Below are 21,392 nucleotides of genomic sequence, written 5' to 3' on the forward strand. Positions count from 1 at the left end.
ACCAAAGGCCTGATCCTTGGCTGGGGTTTCACAGACCAGAAGGGAGGGTAAGGTAATGACCAAGGCTGAAGGGGAACTGTAACAAATGGTGGCAGCGGTGAAGAGAATAACAATACCAGTATTCAGAGTCTCTGGGAATACTAGTATTGGGACGTTACTGGTGGTTGCCTAGCAGGGGGATCTGTTGAGATCTGTGCTAGAGCGGGGAGAGAAATCATAAGAGAGAGCAGTCCGGACTGGTGGAGTCCCTGGTGGTGCCTAGAGACAGGCAGTAACCACGAGCAGGTAGGAACCTGACAGGGAGAGCCAGGGAAGGACGCCTCACAGTCCTTTCCAAATTTGTTGGTAGTTGCTAGGCAACAGCTTCACTGAGGATCACTGAGGCAAGAGAGTGGGGCTCAGCAGCTCATGATGGAGGCAAGCCTTTTTTTTAACAGCCTTGGTTTGAACTCATTATCAGATAATCTATTCAACATCAGGCAGTCTGGAAACCAGGGTGCAGTAGTGGCTAGTGACTCCATGTCAGTGGGGCAGTGGAATTTACTTGGGCTCTGGGTTTTAGTCCAAACTTGCTGAAGCAGCTTGGATAGCTTGTTGAACGTTCAGACTAAAACTGGGAGTGGATTTCACTGCCCCATTAACATGGAGCCACCAGCCACCACTGCCAGGGTGTAATGCCTAGTGATGCCCAGTGAGTTTTTGAGAAGATCAAATCAAAACCAAAGATTTCTTGGCTCACATTCTTAGCTCCGCATCAACTCCAATGGCTATTTGGACAAGTTAGACTCTCGATAGAAATCAATTAAGTTAACACTGAGTCCCCGGTGAACTGGTTGCCTGGGTAATCAATCACCATGACAGAATATTGCTGGGAAGTCCACACTGAAGCAAAGTTTGGCAGAAATACTAGATTCAGGGTAAACTGACTGTGTTTTTACTACATCAAAGAAGTTGATATAACCCACATTTTAACATGCACCAAAGTTCTATGAATGGGCCCTTCACAACAAAAATATCACAACTCAAACAACTGTCTTTACCTTGAGAAGCCTTAAACAGGCCTTTCTCTTGACTTAATTAAAATAAAATAGGGGAATTCAACAGTGAACAGCGTGTTGCTTTCATGGATGTGATTACCTGAAGGCCCAATCCAAACTCAAGGTCTGCCGGGATGAGCAGAGTTGGGGATAGGTGGATCTCTGGCTGGACTGGCTGAAGTGTCCCATCCTGGCTGAGCCAAGGCTGAGAAAAGCCTCCCCAAAAGTGGTGTTCTAGAGAAGTGGCGGGACAGGCAGGGGGAAATTTGCCCCTGTTCCAAACTCTGTTCAGCTCAGTCATGCGCCCTAGCCACCCAGCAGAAGTTTCACTGGCAAAACGAGTGGTGTAAGTTAAACTCTATTTTAAAGTCTTGTTTTCCCTCTGCCAGGCTTGGGTTGGCTCAGCTGGTAGTATCCCTGCTTTTGGACAGAGTTTAGATGCCAGCCTAAGTTGCATCGGCTTCCTATAGTTCGGATTTTTCTGTTAGTTTTTTTTTTTAATCAAAGAAACTCTATTTGTTCTTGGCCCCAATCTTGAACCAGATAAGCCTCCTTCACTTGTTAATTACAAGATTGGATCTCTGCATGATTAGGCGCAGGGCCACACTGCTAGCCTCCACACCAGTATCAGCCGCATCACTGCCAGCCCCCTGGACACCCATGCATGAGCATGGACCTCTGCACTGATAAAGTCTACACGTGAGCTTACACACTGGCTTTAGCACAGCAGCTGCCCACTTCAAACTGTGGGGTGGGGCAGTGTTATTCATGACACTGGGGATGGGGCCAATGCCTCTACTCCCTAGTAATAGTGTGGAGACCCTTTTACACCCCATACTACAGGTGTTTGCCAAACAATGTCCTTTCAGATGTAATTGACTTGTGAATAAAACTCAATCGTTTGCACCATCCAAGGCATGCTGAATGAAAATACTGTAAAATGGTGCTACAATGGCAGTGGAGGGGCAAGAGACATCTAAGCCTGTGAGTCCTGAGTTTAAGTTCCACCTAAGCCATGGATTCATTGTGCTTTGGAAATCCCTGCCTTTTAACATTAGGCAGCTACTCTCATATTATTTTACATGGCTGCTGGAAACTTTTTTCTTTTTGCTAGCCTATCCAGACATATGACTTAGTTACCAATATTTGTTTTTAAAATGGTATTGATCTTATCTGTATTTTAATGTTTTTAATTGGTCTGTGGATTTTGGCAGTGTTTTATCTACAATTGTATGCAGCTTGGAGAGCTTGATCAATCAGTTTACAAAGCTTCTAAATAAATGCAACATTACTTGTGTTTCATTGTTCTCTTTCAGTTTCTGTCCCTTATCTGTTAAAATTATATAAGCTCCTTGCACGTTAAAGAAGAAGAAAAAAAGCACACCACAACCCAAAACATCTATGTAGAGACCATTTGTTTTGTATGGAGGTGCATTTTAACATGTGACACACACCACAACTGCAGTCTGAAGTGGTATAGCCAAGACAAGGGCTTATTTGATGATGATGAACTGCATTTATATTCCCCTTTTCCATCAAGAAGCTCAGGGTGGTGTACATGCCTCTGCTCCTTTTCCATTTCATACTCATACATGTGAGGTAGGTTCCAAGGTCATCCAGCAAGCTTCATGGCTCGGTGGGGATGCAACCCTGGTCTCCCAAGTCCTAGTCCAATGCTCTAACCAATATACAGCACTGGCTCTTTACTGCCTCACTGAGACCTAGGGTCAACCATGCTGGTGCTAGGAGCTTTTTACCAGCAGTAACCAAAACCAGGTTCCCTCCTTCTTGTTGTTGTTGCTATATGCCTTCAAGTCAATTACGACTTATGGCGGCCCTATGAATCTTTTTTTGGATATATTCATAGGGTTTTCATGGTAAGAGGTATTCAGAGGTGGTTTACCATTGCCTTCCTCTAAGCCTATGGCACCCGGTATTCCCAGGCGGTCTCCCTTCCAAGTACTAACCAGGCCTGACCTTGCTTAGCTTCCAAGATCAGACAAGATCGGGCGTGTTCAGGGTAGTATGGCTGTATCCCTCCTTGTAATGGCACTGAATGTCAAGGATGGGCAAACCTGTCAATTTCACTTTCTCTCCATTTCTATTTTTTCTACTCTTAAATCCAGTTCTTTACATTACCACATCAGTTTACACTTAAAAAAAAAGTCTTCATGAAAATTCATCAGCATTTTACTGACACTGTCTCCTTTTTGTATACAATTTTGCCTAATATACCCATTTTTGCAAAGGATATTTCCCTAACATTTATATTTTCCCTGACATAATGCAATTTTGTATGTTATTTTCACCAATACATGCATTTTATGCATTTCTGTACAAGTCACTTGGCTGGAGAATTGCATTACAACATTTGGAGAAGTGTAAATTTTGACTGACGGCTGCGTTTTGGTTCATGTATTGCTTTGGAAAGTGCACATTAGGCAGATTTTCCTGAGATGAGAACTGAGTTGAATTTCTCACCCATCCCTACTGAGTGGTGATCCCATGATAAGCAAGGAGGGCAATATTGCAAACGCTCCTATGCTAATAGTTCCCACCTTGCCATTGTTTTCCAGTTCATTTCCAGGTGCAGTTCAAGGTCCTCATGTTAACGTTTAAAGCACTAAATGACTTTGGTCCCAAATATCCGAAAGAGCCCTCCTTCCCTACAGACACTCTCAGGTATAGAGATCAGCAGAGGGAGCCCTTCTGGTAGTTCTGCCACCCTCAGAAGTTTGGGGGTAGCAGCCTTGGAGAGGGCATTCTCTGTGGCAGCCCCTATGCTGTGGAACTCCCTCCCCATTGAGGTGTGTCTGGGAACTTCATTGTACAACGTCCAGTGAATGCTGAAGACGTACTTCATTCCAGAGCTTGGAAAAGTTACTTTTTTGAACTACAACTCCCATCAAGCCAATCCAGTGGCCATGCTGGCTGAGGCTGATGGGAGTTGTAGTTCAAAAAAGTAACTTTTCCAAGCTACTCTGGCCTTTGACACCTGAGATGTATATTTTTAGGACCCATCCTATTTTCTGTGATGTTGTTTAGGTTGTTTTTAACTGTTTTAATTAGGTGTTTTAAAATTGTTGTAACCCATCCTGGGATATTTGGGTGAAGGGCGGGCAATTAATTGACTGATCAATCAATCAATATTATTATTATTATTATTAACAACAACAACAATAACAACAATAACAATAATAATTCTCCCAGGCATTTTAGCATGTGTTTTTATATTGTTTTTAAAAATGTGTTTTTAAATTTGTATATTTGTATATTTGTTTTTAATGTTTTTAATTGTTGTAAACCGCCAAGAGAGTTTCAGCTATTGGGCGGTATACAAATGCAATCAATCAGTCAATCAGTCAATCAGTCAATCAGTCAATCAGTCAATCAGTCAATCAGTCAATCAGTCAATCAGTCAATCAGTCAATCAGTCAATCAGTCAATCAGTCAATCAGTCAATCAGTCAATCATCACCATCATAGGAAAAACAGAAGGGAGTAGAAAAAGAGGAAGGCCAAACAAGAGATGGATTGATTCCATAAAGGAAGCCACAGACGTGAAGATCTGAACAGGATGGTTTAAAACAGATGCTACTGGAGGTTGCTGATTCATGGGTCACCATAAGTCGTAATTAACTTGAAGGCATATAACAACAACAACAATAAAGATCACCCACTCTGTCATACTGGTTCTAGCTAGTCCTAAGGGATGGAACAAAAGGGAAAACAGGGAGAGACAAGCCAGAGAACAGCTGGCAATGGGGACAAATGGCTTGGAATATTGAAACCAACTCTGACAAACAACAGCTGGGTTACAGTGTGGCTCAACTAATTCCTTCTTAGACCAATTACAGTTGATCACCTTCATAGGAATGGCTTTGCTCTCTGAATCCAATGCAACCACTCTCATGGTGACTTGCAGAACTACTAGTCATGACTGCTGAAGAAGCAAGCCATCAATCAACTGCTCAGTGGCTTGCCTCTTCAGCAGTCTACGGTTCTGAAGTAGGATCTTCAAAGCCAGTTCTGTTTACATGTGGGGTTCCCAGTCCTGTACACACATGGGGCTTCCTGGGATCACAGCCACTGTTTACAGCAACACTGAATGTCTTGAATGTCAGAAGTTCAAAAAGGTCAGGGGAGGTGAGGGAAGGAAATAGAAGCAGGAGACAATGCAAAATATTGCAATGAATGGAAAATAAGAAACACTTTTGCTTGCTCTTGGAGTAAATAAGATGCATGCCTGGTCATCACAACCTCCTCCCAATCCAACAAATTGGGTAATTGTGCTAACAAACAATCCAATCCATTTGTTCAACAGAGATACAAAGGCTCTGCCAAATTAAACTTCCATGAAAACTAATGTGCTCTGAACATCTGTTATCACAGCTCATTGAAAGCAGCCTTCCTTCAGTTTGTTGTGGGGTGCAACAGACTGCAATTCAGTATCTCCATCTGAATAAATAAATAAATATGATTACCGGATTTAGCCTTCTTATATTTGGGATTCATTAATAACCTGATGGGGGGGTCACATCAACGATTGTCATTAAGAAAACAGCAACAGTAAGATCTATTTCCAGTGACTCAAATTTATTATAAAAATATAAACCCATATTAAGGATTATTGCTATTTATAACAAGTGGTAGAATTATACAGGGATGGTCAGTTGGATCTGAAATGACTCCCCCCCCCCCAGTGTTAATGCCTATGGATTTTAGAGCTTGGAAAAGTTACTTTTTTGAACTACAACTCCCATCAGCCCCAGCAAGCATGGCCACTGGATTGGGCTGATGGGAGTTGTAGTTCAAAAAAGTAACTTTTCCAAGCTCTGGGATTTTCACAAACCCTTTGAAACCTTACTCATCTCCACCCCAACTCAAAACTTCCTGGAGGTATAGGACAATATCAAATGTAATAGTTCTTTTAGCACAAGGATTTTCGTTTGTGCAACAGGACTTCCCCTCTCTCCCCTCTCCCCACATGCACCTTGCACTCTCCCCAAATCTGCTCTGGAGGGTTGGGGGGAAACCCAAAACATATTTAGGGAGTATGAAGGGGCATGTGGGGAAAGGAGAGAGAGGGGAAGATCTGTTGCACAGCCAGAAGTCCTCTTGCACTTAAGGAATTACTTCACTGGATACCACCCATGTACTTTAAAAATACTGAATGGTCAATGGTCTTAACTTAATGTAAAGTACTTACTGTGTTGTCAAATGTAATTTGTTCGCCATGTTGGGGTATCTGGGCTCTGACACCAATTCTCTTTTATTGAAACCATTAAATAAAGGAAAAAAGATAGAAGCACTATAAAATTAATACATTCAATTAATTCAATGTAGAAGAAAACAGCGAATATGAATCAGGGGAAAGAAAAGTTACATAGTTTATTGCTTATTTTATAACACTTCTGTACATTAGGAATAATGTTAAAAACAAATAAATATGTTTCCATAAACTCTTTGCTCAATCACAATTAATATTTTCAAACTTTAACAACAACAAAAACCATTAAATATCTGATTAATGGCACACTATATCAGTGTAGTGGTTCCTGTGGAATAAAATCCCTGTGATATAAGCAAACTCTGATAAACTTCGCATACAGAATGACAACCTGAATTGAATTCGTACTGACTCTTGAACTCCAGGAGTTAAATCCCTCCGCCCCTTTCGCATATTTCCATGTATTGAAATGGAAATATGTTTCAAAGGGATAGCTCAAAGCTGAAAAAGAATATAGCACTTGGGTAATTGTGCCCAAGTAACAGAACAGACACCATTACAACTCAGCTATCGCCGCCCTCGCTACTTACACTTCAGGTAACTGCACCAATTTCTCCTGCTTTAGATTAGGTTCAATCCCAAAGCTACAATCACTGCAGAAAAAGAAAACTGCTGAATTCCAAATGGAGAAAATATGTCTTCCATTTCCCCACCACCACCCTGGTATACTCTTGTTATCTTCCCATATCAATATACATGAAATGGTTTTAACTGAGAATACATGATAGAACTACAACATTGTTAATTAAGGGGTGTATCTGAGGCCTTCTAATCCTATTGTGGGTTTGCCTTGCCTTTTGAAAGATCTAGGCAGCTGGCAATCCAACATTAAAACTGAAATATACACAATAAAAACTGAACTCTCAATGATGAGTTGATCAATCAATCAATCAATCAGACTGATTAAAAATGGGGAACACCTGTCCTAAGATTATGCCACCCTGTCACCTGTGAGTAGATAATCTAAAAACAAAATACGCCTTTTTAACAAATGGTTGTTGTATCTCAAGAGCACATTTATGAAGTTGTATAATTAATCAAGATTAATTGGGTGGCAGCCCTACCTTTTTTAAAAAAATCACATAATGGCTTTATATTGTTTCTTGTTGAGAAAAGGCTACAGCTCTCTCATTAGTGGGTTGGTTCTAAGGATCTGTGAGATAGATCCCATGATTGGGTAATTAACATTATGTAAGTTCAGATTTGTACACACACAAAAAAGGAAGAAATATTTTATGTATTGTATATTAGAATACACACCAGCAAAATGTTCCAACATAGTTTTTGTATTATAATTAGTTTGCCATTGCTTTGACCTATCCACACAAAATAAAATCACAGAGAGCATTGTTCACTATGCCGCCGCCGCCACCGCCGCCACCGCCGCCACCGCCGCCACCGCCGCCACCCTCTCTCTCCCTCTCTCCCTCCCCTTCTCCCTCTCCCTCCCCCTCCCCCTCCCCCTCCCCCTCCCCCTCCCCCTCCCCCTCTCTCCCTCTCTCCCATACATAGAGAAGACAAAAAATAATAATCAGCAGTTCTTAATTCCCAAATACTTTCTTAAATAGATTTTACAAAATTGTCTAAGAATGAAGAGGGGGTAAATAATGCAAGCTTTTGAGAAAAGTCATCCCACAGTCCTGGGGCCACTATGAAAAAGGTCCATGGCTCTACATTCTATACAGGGTGTCTGTACTGGGGAAAGACGTATTAGATGAACATAATCTGTGGCCGATGAAATAAGGCAAATACTGGGGAACCAGACCATGATGAATTTAACAGGAAAACTCATAAATAAGGCAAGTAACTCTTAGTTTATACTAGGTCCTGTTAGAAAACTTAAGGCCCTTTTTAGTAAAACCTTGACACCAGAAGATGGAATCTGATAAACACAATCTTGGTTTGATGCAGAGTGCAGAAGAAGTAAAACTGTCCTTGCAAAAGCAGCTAGATCTTTAAGGACAGAAAATTCTGACGATAAAATCAGGAGGCAGAACAAAGGGCATATAAGAACCTCTGAAGAGGGGAAAAGGAGAGTTATGCTGATAAATTTTGGAAAGATCTCAGACAAGTTATCATTAGTAAGAAGAAAAAATATTTTTGGGATCTTGTAACACGTGGACGTAACCAGTGGTGGAGGGCCAAATCCCAATGTCAAAATGGGTTTTGCACTTTGAAAACATGTACAAAGAGGGCCAAGTAGTGAAGTATGAAAAAATGGATAAGTCAGTTTTAGAGGTGCTACCAACTTGGCCCCTTGTTACTAAAGCAGAAGTAAAAAGTCTCATTGGGAAACTTTCCCTAGGTAAAGCCCCAGGATGGGATATGCTGCCACCTGAAATATTTCATATGGATTCAGTGTGGTGGGCTCCAATTCTGGCAACATTATTTACAACAATTAATTAAACTTGAATATTGCCAGCTGGCTGGACATCTAATATTGTAGTTCCAATTTATAAGAAATGTGATGCGGGCGGGGGGGTCCCTCAAAAGTATTGCCCAATAAGCCTGCTAGATGTTCCTGCCAAAATATATGCAAAACACCCTCTATACAAATTAGAACAATGGGCTGAAGAACATCAGGTTCTGTCCCCAACACAGGCTGGTTTTCGCAAGGAGCACAGTACAGTCAGTCTTGTTTTGAATTATCTTATGCAAAATATGTAAATGGTCCATCACAAAAGCTATATATTGTACTGTAGATCTTTCATCTGCGTTTGATTCCACAGACTGACAGCATTTGTGGAAGAAACTAGATGCTACCTCACTAGATAAATGCCTGCTGTTTTTAATGCAGCGCCTTTATTCCAATACTGATATTAAATTTTGAACTGGCTTGGCAGGCTCCCTCTCTGATTCAATCTCTGCAGTAAGGGGAGTCAAACAAGGTTGCATTTTGGCACCACTTTTATTCAATCTTTACATAAATGATACAACTCAGGATCTATCCTCCTCTGCCTTCACCCCCCCCATGCAGTTGGGAAACAGAAGGTCCCAGTTCTGCTCAATGCAGACAATATGGCCATTATTTCATTAACCCAAATGGCTATGAGAAGATTACTTAACAAATTTGGAATTTACTGTAAGGAGGAAGGTATATCTATTAATTACAGTAAGAAAATCGTGGTGTTCACCAAAAGGCATGAGCAACATGGGCTCTGGGTGGACACAGTACCAAACAGTGTCATTCGTTTAAATGTTTAGGGCTTCAATTATCTGAAAACTGCTTATGGTACAACCCATTTTGAGGCAATTACATCTTCGGCTGCCCGTTCACTGAGGCCTATAAAGAAGCTTCATCATACTGAGGGCCACTGGTTATTTATTAGAACCAACATTATTATTATTTTGTTCAGTCCCGTCTTTTAAATGGTGCAGCAATTTGGGGTAGGCACTGCAGATATGAACTTGGTGTTATTCTCAATATGTTTTTGTGCAGTATCACACAGTACACCTGGTGCCTTACTAAAGATGGAAGTTGGTCTCCCTTCTCTAAAAGCATGTATTCACAAATCCATTACATTATAACAGAAAAAAAACTTATCCACACTGTCAGATCGATGCTTTGCAATATTAAGCTTTTTAAACTTACAGAACAGAGAAGGTTAGGTACTATTTTGTAGATGTCTGATGCTGAGCTTTTTGACTCCCTGAGCAATGACATCACAGCATGTATCTGATTGTAAGATACAGTTTTTGTCAAATAGGCCAAAAGAGATTATGAAAACATGAAGAACAGCAAGTTGGAAATTTGGTATACCAAAATAAAATCAGACCATAAAAGGGCAACTTATTTGTGGGAACTAACCTTTTTTTTCCTGTTAGGCACATTTTCACCCAGCTTAGATTTCAAACAATGCCTACTGAATATCTGGCTGGCAGATTTTCTAATAGGCTAGTAAAATAACATGTTTGTGTCTGTGGATTAGGCCAAACTGAAGATGTTGTGCATTATATTCTGTATTGCCCTTTATATAATGCACCAGAGGCTAGGTTTCTTCTCCCTCTTCAGACCTCCTTAGAAAGTCAATCAGATTATTTTAAGATCAGATAGTTGCTGGCTGATGTAGATAAATTTGTCAGCTATAGAGTAGCTTTATTTGCTTTCGCTGCAATAAAGATCAGAGCGGACATTTTGAATCATACTAGCACCAAATGTTAAGAGGAGCTTTTAATTTAACTGAATTGTTTTAAATTTTGTTTCTTTCTATTTTCAGGGTCTTATCCTTGGTTTATTGGATTAATTCTCTCTCTCTCTCTCTCTGCCCACACAGACACACATTGTGTTTCATATTTACATTGTAATGGCCATTGGCTATAAACAATAAAATGTAACTGACGAGCTGATTATGAAAAAGGCCACCTTTCTGCAGATTACTTCACCTCAGGAAAATATGGAGCCAAACCTTAGAATTACAAAATTATGGAGTTGGAGGTACCTTGAAGATCATCTAGTCCAACTGCCTTCTCAGTGAAGCATTTGCAATGTAGGCTGGAACTACAGCATCTAGAACAGATGGCCCTTATTCCTGTGCTTAATTACCTCCAGGCCCCAGCAAATGAGATACTTGATGATGATCTCAGCAGGTGGGATGGCACATCTGGATTAGGGTTGCCAGGTTCAGGGCCTGAAACTGATCCTGTATCTTTAGGAGAAGAGAAAGTCAGCCAAGTGTACTTGCAACACTGTAATGAGAAAAAACCACAAGGTGGAATTCTCCCTTCCCCCTGCACAACTTTCAAAGATACAGAAGACCTCTTGGAGGCCGGGCCTGGCATCACAGAAGATGTTGCATCTGCAGGAGCTAGAGCCAAATGAAGCCACACACCTTCATCCTTATATCTGTTGCGTGACTGTCTTTGTACTTTTTGCTACACTCTTTCCTAAAGCATACTTCTTTTAAAATGCTTTCTGGACATTAGTTCTCAGAGCTAAAAAAAGAAAAGCTACTCTCTTTCCAAAGCAAAAGGACTGATGCAATATATATATATGAACGTAATTGTGATTAACAAAAGAGAGGTTTTTATTGTATTAACAAAACGCTTCAGCTTCCGCCTTCATCAGCTGCTAATATACAAATGCTGTTACCAAGGTGGCAGTTATAGAGCTTTGAGGATGGAATGCGCAGAGGGGCTTCATTTGCAGAAGCTAAGTAGTGGTGGTACTGTCCTCCAGGTTCTGTTTAGCTAATCACAATTATGTTCATATATATATATATATAGGTGATTAACAGAATCCTTACAGGTATCCAGAGCAAGCTTGAGTGAAGTTCTGTTTGTTGCTTTCAAAACTGTCTTATAACACGAGCTAGAGGAAGCCACAGCTGACGAAGCGTCAAGGCGAGTTAAGCAGCAGAGCGAAAAGAGAGTAAGTAGCTCCCATTTATTCCATTATTTAATTGAATTAAAACAGCTCAGAGCAATAAGTAATAAGGGCAGCCTAAGGTCACCCTGAGCTAGGAGCCAAATCCTGAAAGAACCTATATCTTAGGAGACAGATCCTAGGAGAAGGAAGCCTATAGAAAGCTAGTGTTCAACACCACCCTAGCAGGAAAGCTTCAGGGGACACTGTAAACAAGGCTAAATTCCAGTCGGAGAGAAGGGGAAAAAGGAAACTCAACCGATACATACAGGGAGAGAGTCAGCTCAGTCCTTGCTAAAAAGGGCAGCTTTAGCCTTCCTGAAAAACAACCACAAGCTCTGTTTCCCTAGGTTAAAGAAAGGTCAGGCTGTTCTAGGTGGGAAAACAACAAACAAAAAAGACTTGCCTGGAAGGCGCAGCCCCTTGCTTAGATTAAAAGCAGCCAAAAGCTTAAACAGCCCCGCCCCTCGCTCAGGAAGGAAGCCTGCCTTCCTGCCTTCAAAGGAAGGAAGCCTGAGATAATACTAAAGAGTTAAGCCCCAGCTGATAGTTGAGCCATCAGCCTCAAGTAACACATCATTGGCTGGCAGCATTAGCTGGGAGGAACCAGCCACACATATAAAGTCAGAGCACCCTAGCGAGGGAGCCTGCTCCATGAGCTAGAGGGGGCCCCAGCCGACAAAGCGCCAAGGCCCCAGCCGACAAAGCGCCAAGGCCCCAGCCGACAAAGCGCCAAGGCCCCAGCCGACAAAGCGCCAAGGCCCCAGCCGACAAAGCGCCAAGGCCCCAGCCGACAAAGCGCCAAGGCCCCAGCCGACAAAGCGCCAAGGCCCCAGCCGACAAAGCGCCAAGGCCCCAGCCGACAAAGCGCCAAGGCCCCAGCCGACAAAGCGCCAAGGCCCCAGCCGACAAAGCGCCAAGGCCCCAGCCGACAAAGCGCCAAGGCCCCAGCCGACAAAGCGCCAAGGCCCCAGCCGACAAAGCGCCAAGGCCCCAGCCGACAAAGCGCCAAGGCCCCAGCCGACAAAGCGCCAAGGCCCCAGCCGACAAAGCGCCAAGGCCCCAGCCGACAAAGCGCCAAGGCCCCAGCCGACAAAGCGCCAAGGCCCCAGCCGACAAAGCGCCAAGGCCCCAGCCGACAAAGCGCCAAGGCCCCAGCCGACAAAGCGCCAAGGCCCCAGCCGACAAAGCGCCAAGGCCCCAGCCGACAAAGCGCCAAGGCCCCAGCCGACAAAGCGCCAAGGCCCCAGCCGACAAAGCGCCAAGGCCCCAGCCGACAAAGCGTCAAGGCCAGTTAAGCAGCAGAGCGAGTTTGGCAGCAGGGCGAGGAGGCCAGGGCCCCCCACTGTGCCCTTCTGTTCCCTGACCTCAACTAAACCGCAGTCTCCAACCCATTGACGTAATAAACCTTAAACAAAACTATGCAGGTAAGAAGCCAGCAGGGGTGTGGGGGCTTTCCAGTGTTTTGCACCGCCTGCAGCATGTACGACTATCTGCCTGTTGGACAGAAGTCGTGGGTGTGCTCTCGGTGCAATGAGCTCCTGGCTCTCCGGGAACGACTTCATTTCCTTGAGGCTAAGGTGGCAGACCTGGAAAAGCTGAGAGAGGCAGAGAGGTGTGTGGAGGAGGACTTCAGAGACGTTATAGCTGTGTCCCACTCCAACGATGATAGCTCTCCTGCTATCATGGACAACGATGGTCTCGGGGAAGGAGAGCATCCAGCTGAGGAAGAGGGAAACGATCCCTTAGAAGGGACCCATTCCTTGGGGGATGAGCAGCTATCCTCTCGTGCCGAGGATATATCTCCAGGGGGTGGAGGGATCCTTGTAGTGGGTGATTCGATCATTAGGAACATAGACAGTGGGGTGTGTGATGGGCGTGTAGACCGCAAGGTGTTTTGCCTGCCTGGTGCGAAGGTTGCGGATATCGCCCATCGTTTAGATAGTTTGGTAGACAGTGCTGGGGAGGAGTCAGTGGTCGTGGTGCACGTTGGCACCAACGACATGGGGAAATGCAGCCGTGAGGTCCTGGAAGCAAAATTTAGGTTGCTAGGTAGGATGCTGAAAGCCAGGACCTCCAAGGTGGCTTTCTCTGAAATGCTACCGGTTCCACGCGCAGGACCAGCCAGACAGGCCCAGCTTTGCAGTCTCAATGTGTGGATGAGACGATGGTGTTGGGTGGAAGGGTTTGGATTTGTTAGGCACTGGGGAACATGTTGGGACAAGCTGGGCCTGTACAAAAGGGACAGGCTCCACTTGAACCAGAATGGAACCAGACTGCTGGCACTTAAAATTAAAAAGGTAGCAGAGCAGCTTTTAAACTGACTGAGGGGGGAAACCCAACAGGAGCTGAGAAAGGTTTGGTTCGGAATAAACCTCCCCCCTGGGATAAAAACCAAAGAAATGATGAAATTTTAAAAGGGGGTAGGCCTAGAAGTAGGCATTGTGAGAGCAGGGGCACAGCATATAAATTCAGAAGAGCAAAATTACCACAGGCCAAACCACAAGTGCCAAAGACACTTGAAGAGAGACACTGCTTACAAGTGCCTGTACGCTAATGCTAGGAGCCTCCGAACCAAGATGGGAGAACTGGAGTGCTTGGTCTTAGAGGAGAGCATTGATATAGTGAGCATAACGGAGACCTGGTGGAATGGAAAAAACCAGTGGGATACGGTTATCCCTGGATATAAACTATATCGGAAGGACAGGGAAGGACGTATTGGTGGCGGAGTCGCTCTATACATGAAAGAAGGCATTGAATCCAGCAAGCTCAAAACCCCAAAAGAGGCAGACTCCTCCACAGAATCGTTGTGGGTGGTGATACCATGCCCCAGGAGGGACTTAATACTGGGAACGATCTATCGTCCCCCTGATCAAAATGCTCAGGGAGACCTTGAGATGAGATATGAAATTGAGGAAGCATCCAAACTAGGAAATGTGATAGTAATGGGTAACTTCAATTACCCGGACATAGACTGGCCGCATATGTGTTCCAGTCATGACAAAGAAGCAACGTTTCTAGATATTCTAAATGACTATTCCCTAGACCAGTTGGTCATGGAACCGACCAGAGGGACGGCAACCCTGGACTTAATCCTCAGTGGGGACCGGGACCTGGTGCGAGATGTAAGTGTTGTTGAACCGATTGGGAGCAGTGACCACAGTGCTATTAAATTAAACATACATGTAACTGGCCAATTGCCAAGAAAATCCAACACGGTCACATTTGACTTCAAAAGAGGAAACTTCACAAAAATGAGGGGATTGGTAAAAAGAAAGCTGAAAAACAAAGTCCAGAGGGTCACATCACACGAAAATGCTTGGAAGTTGTTTAAAAACACTATATTAGAAGCTAAACTGGAGTGCATACCGCAGATCAGAAAAGGTACCGCCAGGGCCAAGAAGATGCCAGCATGGTTAACGAGCAAAGTCAAGGAAGCTCTTAGAGGCAAAAAGTCTTCCTTCAGAAAATGGAAGTCTGGTCCAAATGAAGAAAATAAAAAAGAACACAAACTCTGGCAAAAGAAATGCAAGAAGACAATAAGGGATGCTAAAAAAGAATTTGAGGAGCACATTGCTAAGAACATAAAAACCAACAACAAAAAATTCTATAAATACATTCAAAGCAGGAGACCATCTAGGGAGGCGATTGGACCCTTGGATGATAAGGGAGTCAAAGGTGTACTAAAGAACGATAAGGAGATTGCAGAGAAGCTAAATAAATTCTTTGTGTCTGTCTTCACAGTGGAAGATATAGGGCAGATCCCTGAACCTGAACTAACATTTGCAGGAAGGGATTCTGAGGAACTGAGACAAATAGTGGTAACGAGAGAGGAAGTTCTAGGCTTAATGGACAATATAAAAACTGACAAATCACCGGGCCCAGATGGCATCCACCCGAGAGTTCTCAAAGAACTCAAATGTGAAATTGCTGATCTGCTAACTAAAATATGTAACTTGTCCCTCGGGTCCTCCTCCGTGCCTGAGGACTGGAAAGTGGCAAATGTAACACCAATCTTCAAAAAGGGATCCAGAGGGGATCCCGGAAATTACAGGCCAGTTAGCTTAACTTCTGTCCCTGGAAAACTGGTAGAAAGTATTATTAAAGCTAGATTAACTAAGCACATAGAAGAACAAGCCTTGCTGAAGCAGAGCCAGCATGGCTTCTGCAAGGGAAAGTCCTGTCTCAGTAACCTATTAGAATTCTTTGAGAGTGTCAACAAGCATATAGATAGAGGTGATCCAGTGGACATAGTGTACTTAGACTTTCAAAAAGCATTTGACAAGGTACCTCACCAAAGACTTCTGAGGAAGCTTAGCAGTCATGGAATAAGAGGAGAGGTCCTCTTGTGGATAAGGAATTGGTTAAGAAGCAGAAAGCAGAGAGTAGGAATCAACGGACAGTTCTCCCAATGGAGGGCTGTAGAAAGTGGAGTTCCTCAAGGATCGGTATTGGGACCTGTACTTTTCAACTTGTTCATGAATGACCTAGAATTAGGAGTGAGCAGTGAAGTGGCCAAGTTTGCTGATGACACTAAATTGTTCAGGGTTGTTAAAACAAAAAGGGATTGCGAAGAGCTCCAAAAAGACCTCTCCAAACTGAGTGAATGGGCGGAAAAATGGCAAATGCAATTCAATATAAACAAGTGTAAAATTATGCATATTGGAGCAAAAAATCTTAATTTCACATATATGCTCATGGGGTCTGAACTGGCGGTGACCGACCAGGAGAGAGACCTCGGGGTTGTAGTGGACAGCACGATGAAAATGTCGACCCAGTGTGCGGCAGCTGTGAAAAAGGCAAATTCCATGCTAGCGATAATTAGGAAAGGTACTGAAAATAAAACAGCCGATATCATAATGCCGTTGTATAAATCTATGGTGCGGCCGCATTAGGAATACTGTGTACAGTTCTGGTCGCCTCATCTCACAAAGGATATTATAGAGTTGGAAAAGGTTCAGAAGAGGGCAACCAGAATGATCAAGGGGATGGAGCGACTCCCTTACGAGGAAAGGTTGCAGCATTTGGGGCTTTTTAGTTTAGAGAAAAGGTGGGTCAGAGGAGACATGATAGAAGTGTATAAAATTATGCATGGCATTGAGAAAGTGGATAGAGAAAAGTTCTTCTCCCTCTCTCATAATACTAGAACTCGTGGACATTCAAAGAAGCTGAATGTTGGAAGATTCAGGACAGACAAGAGGAAGTACTTCTTTACTCAGCACATAGTTAAACTATGGAATTTGCTCCCACAAGATGCAGTAATGGCTACTGGCTTGGATGGCTTTAAAAGAAGATTAGACAAATTCATGGAGGACAGGGCTATCAATGGCTACTAGCCGTGATGGCTGTGCTCTGTCACCCTAGTCAGAGGCAGCATGCTTCTGAAAACCAGTTGCCGGAAGCCTCAGGAGGGGAGAGTGTTCTTGCACTCGGGTCCTGCTTGCGGGCTTCCCCCAGGCACCTGGTTGGCCACTGTGAGAACAGGATGCTGGACTAGATGGGCCACTGGCCTGATCCAGCAGGCTCTTTTTATGTTCTTATGTTCTTAACTGTGAAACAGAACATCACCTGCAGGTCCTGCAATATAATTTATCTCCTCAAATGCAAAAGACCAGGATGTCATATCCAATACGTAGGTAAAACCACAGCTGACCTACGCACACGCTTCAGAAACCACAAATTGGCAATCTTAACAAAAAAAGTGGAGCAACCAGTTGCAAAACATTTTGGCATAGATGGTCACAGCCTGTTGGACTTTTCTATAACTGTGATAGAGATGCCAACAGATCCAGCAGCATTGACTAAAAGGGAGAACTTTTGGATTTATTCTCTGGACACATTGGCACCACATGGCCTGAACCTGGAGGACAGTACCACCACTACTTAGCTTCTGCAAATGAAGCCCCTGTGAGCATTCCACCCTCAAAGCTCTGTAACTGCCACCTGGGTAACAGCATCTGTATGCTGGCAGCTGATGAAGATGGAAGCTGAAATGTTTTGTTAATCACAATTACGTTCATATATATTTTTAGGTGATTAACAGAATCCTTATAGGGATCCAGAGCAAGCTTGAGTGAAGTTCTGTTTGTTGCTCTCTCTCTCTCTCTCTCTCTCTCTCTCTAACGTATGTATGTATGTATGTGGAAGATGGTGATTACAATCAAGACTGCTTTGCTGTGCCCTATAATCTCCTAATGAGATATGCTGCTCCAGTATTTAAACAAAAAACAAAAACAAAGAACACTCTGTTTTGCTTTCCCTTCTGCTAATATGCACATATATACATTTTGCATATGTATGGGAAGTCCAGACAGGAACTCATACAACCACCTGTTCTGCACATCTTGCAGGTGATATTTACAAAAGCTTAAGCATATTGTCAGCAATTGACTGAGAGCTGCCTGAGTTACCATTTTTCCAAACGCATCATGATACATGAAAATAAACTCTGCATTTAAGTAGTCAGGAGTATTTATCTTTCTTAAGTAAAACAGTCAGCATGTTCTAGAGAAACCTTAACTTTCCTCGACAAAGCTCCTATTGCAACTGCAGAAAAACACCAATTCTTTAAAGTAATCCCGTTAGGTAGCACAGAAACCACTGCCACTGCAACGCCTCTAATCACAGAGATAACAGCCTAGTTAACTGCCTCTGATTCAGTTACTTTGCTCTTATTTCATCATATTCTCAAGGATCCTGAGCCTGACAGTGGAAGGGAACCTATATTGTTGCAAGAGAGATGATCAAAATCCACAGCATACTCTCTCTCTGTGTGTGTGCATGCATGAGGAGCTGGGAGGATAAATCAAGACGGAAAGGAGTAGGCTTTCTTTGTGTACGAAAAATATTCACCCAAGTAAATAACAAAATATTTACTTTAAGGAGGGTTGCCAGTCTTCTCCCCCACCTTCACATATTTATTTTGTTGATGTCTATCATGATGAAGAACTGCATGTCTGACTTGGGCTGGGGTTATCATCATATCTTTATGCTGAAGGGAAAACTGGGAGGAGGGCAGAATGGAGTATCCTGGAGGAGGGCATGACTGGCACAACAAATAGGAACATTCCTGCTAGGAGGATACACTGCAATGTTTTGTTGCATGTCCCACTTTTTCACTTTCATAGTAAACTTAGGTGGGTTGTATATCTTATCCATCTGGAATGGAAGAGGGGTACTCAATAACAACACAGTGGGTTTATGTTTTTTAAAAAATATTTTCTATCCCCTTGTGAGGCGTCCTTCCCTGGCTCTCCCTGTCAGGTTCCTACCTGCTCGTGGTTACTGCCTGTCTCTAGGCACCACCAGGGACTCCACCAGTCCGGACTGCTCTCTCTTATGATTTCTCTCCCCGCTCTAGCACAGATCTCAACAGATCCCCCTGCTAGGCAGCCACCAGTAACGTCCCAATACTAGTATTCCCAGAGACTCTGAATACTGGTATTGTTATTCTCTTCACCGCTGCCACCATTTGTTACAGTTCCCCTTCAGCCTTGGTCATTACCTTACCCTCCCTTCTGGTCTGTGAAACCCCAGCCAAGGATCAGGCCTTTGGTAAACCAAATTAAGTATTTATTACAGATAACAAAGCTAACAAGATTAACAAGATTTCTTCTTAAGGCACATAAGCATATGGTTTTACTCAATACTAATCCGAACTCCACCTCCCTCCTGGTAAACAACTCTCTAAACTCCACCAAGCAATCCACTCTTTCTCTTCTCCCCCCCAGATTCCACAATTTACCACCTCACATTCACCCAGATTTACCTGTCATCCTTTCATTTATACTGTCAGCCATTTTAAACATTCAGCCAATCATCAAGCATTCTATTGCCCATTCACTCCCCCTCCTCTTTCACTACTTACCATGTATACTCTAAACAACCAGCACTTACCATATATACACTAATATATAGGAACATCACACCCCTCCCTTCTGGGGATAATGCCCCACCCAGGCAGCCCAAAAAACAACAAAGCAGCAGAACAATTCATTAGAAAAAGAGGTGCTACTCAACTAAAGAGGTCAATTAGCACAAGGGCTTTCTGCTGTGCAAATAAACTTCCCCACCCTCTTCTCCCCCTATGCACCCCTGTGCCTCCCCCCCATCTGTTCTGGGATTTCCCTCAACCCTCCATTACCAATTTGGGGTAGGTGTGGGAGTGCATCAAGAGAGGAGAGGGAGGCAAAGTTCCACTGTGCATTCGGAAATCTTTGCACTAGTGCAGGGGTGGGGAACCTCTGACCCGTGGGCCAAATTTGGCTGGCCAGGACTCGCCATTTGATCTGCAAGGCCATTTTGACAAAGGCACATGCACCCACCCAACACCTGACATCCCACAAAGGGATTTTGACACATGGGCGGGAGAAGCATGTTACATATAATGATGTCATGTGATTGACAGGCAGGATGCCCCACTCACATGTCAAATTTGGACCATAGGGTGGGGCCAGATGAAGATCCCCCCTGAGCCAAAAAGATTCCCCACCCCTCCATTAGCAGATCTATTTTGCTAGATACCACCGATTAAGATATATATATATATATATATATCCATCCTCACAGCTAATAATTTCAAGGTTGCTGGGAATAATAGCCATCAAATGCCAACCAGGCACCACTCAGTAGCGTCTCACCAAGAAAGCCTCCCCTGCTGATCCTAGACCATGAGATGGTTGATATTGGGACATACAATATTTTAGGTACTTTGGTCCTAATCTGTTTTAGGGCTTTGTATGCTTGTGCTAACACCTTGAATTGGGCCTGGTAGGTCAGTGGCAGTCAGTGCAGTACTTTCAGAACTGGTGACACACATTGGGCTGCCTCACTCACCATCCTAACAGCTGCATTCTGCACCAGCTGTTCCTTCTGGACCATCTCCAAGAGCACGCCCCCCGTAAATTGCATTGCGGTAGTCCAAGCAGAAGATTACTCGAGCATGAACAAGTGAGGCCAGGCTATCCCAGCCTGGAGAGAAGCATAACATAGGAAGAGTTCCAAGGCCGGGATACGGAGGTCCAGAGGGCACATGTGGACCCCGGGCCTCATGTTTCTAATGCTAAAGCATGAGCATTGTTTCAAATCAGAATTGCTGTGGATTCAAAGCACATTATGCCTGGACTTTGGAGGAAGCCATTGTTTCAGGGACAGCTCTGCCATTAGGCTGGACGAAGCAGACTGCCTCAGGCAGCAGATCTGGAGGCATTGTTAAAGGGTACAAGACACTCAATTATTCATCATGATATTTTTTTACCACCTACAGAGGGGCAGCATTTTGATTTTCTGCCTCAGGCACCACAGTGTCTTGGACCATCTCAGAGTCATCTGATTACTTCACCTTGCAGCCAGTTTCCAGCACAGGAGGAAGAAAGTCATAAGCCACCCACCCCACTACTCCCAGGCTGAAAAAAAAATCTTAGCTGGCCACCATGCAGAGGAATCAGACAATCCTTTTTGTCATGTTGACAGCTGCTATAACAACACTGAAGCTGCTGTGTGTTCATGGCCAGTTTTGCATCATGGTAGCACTCAAAAGCAAAAAAAACCAAAACAAAGGCACAGTGGCATATCAGAAAGGACAGGCTGGGGTGAATTTTGGTAGCCAATGGCCTACTTCAGGGGTGGGAACTGAGTTAGCAGAAGGTGCACATATGCAGAGGTTGGTGTGGACTTAATAAAATAAAATATGTAATCATGATAAT

The 21,392-nt window shown here is 43.6% G+C and overlaps 1 protein-coding gene and 1 pseudogene across 2 annotated transcripts in view; both read right to left on the bottom strand.

Moving 5' to 3' along the window:
- CDH4 (cadherin 4) overlaps positions 1-21,392 on the bottom strand; it is a 1,183,781-nt gene that overhangs the window by 758,432 nt on the left and 403,957 nt on the right. The gene's annotated exons all lie outside the window — the stretch shown is intronic.
- On the bottom strand, positions 2,956-3,074 carry LOC133388123 (5S ribosomal RNA; annotated as a pseudogene).

This window comes from Rhineura floridana, chromosome 6 (assembly GCF_030035675.1).
Source record: "Rhineura floridana isolate rRhiFlo1 chromosome 6, rRhiFlo1.hap2, whole genome shotgun sequence".
Classification (NCBI taxonomy): Eukaryota; Metazoa; Chordata; class Lepidosauria; order Squamata; family Rhineuridae; genus Rhineura; species Rhineura floridana.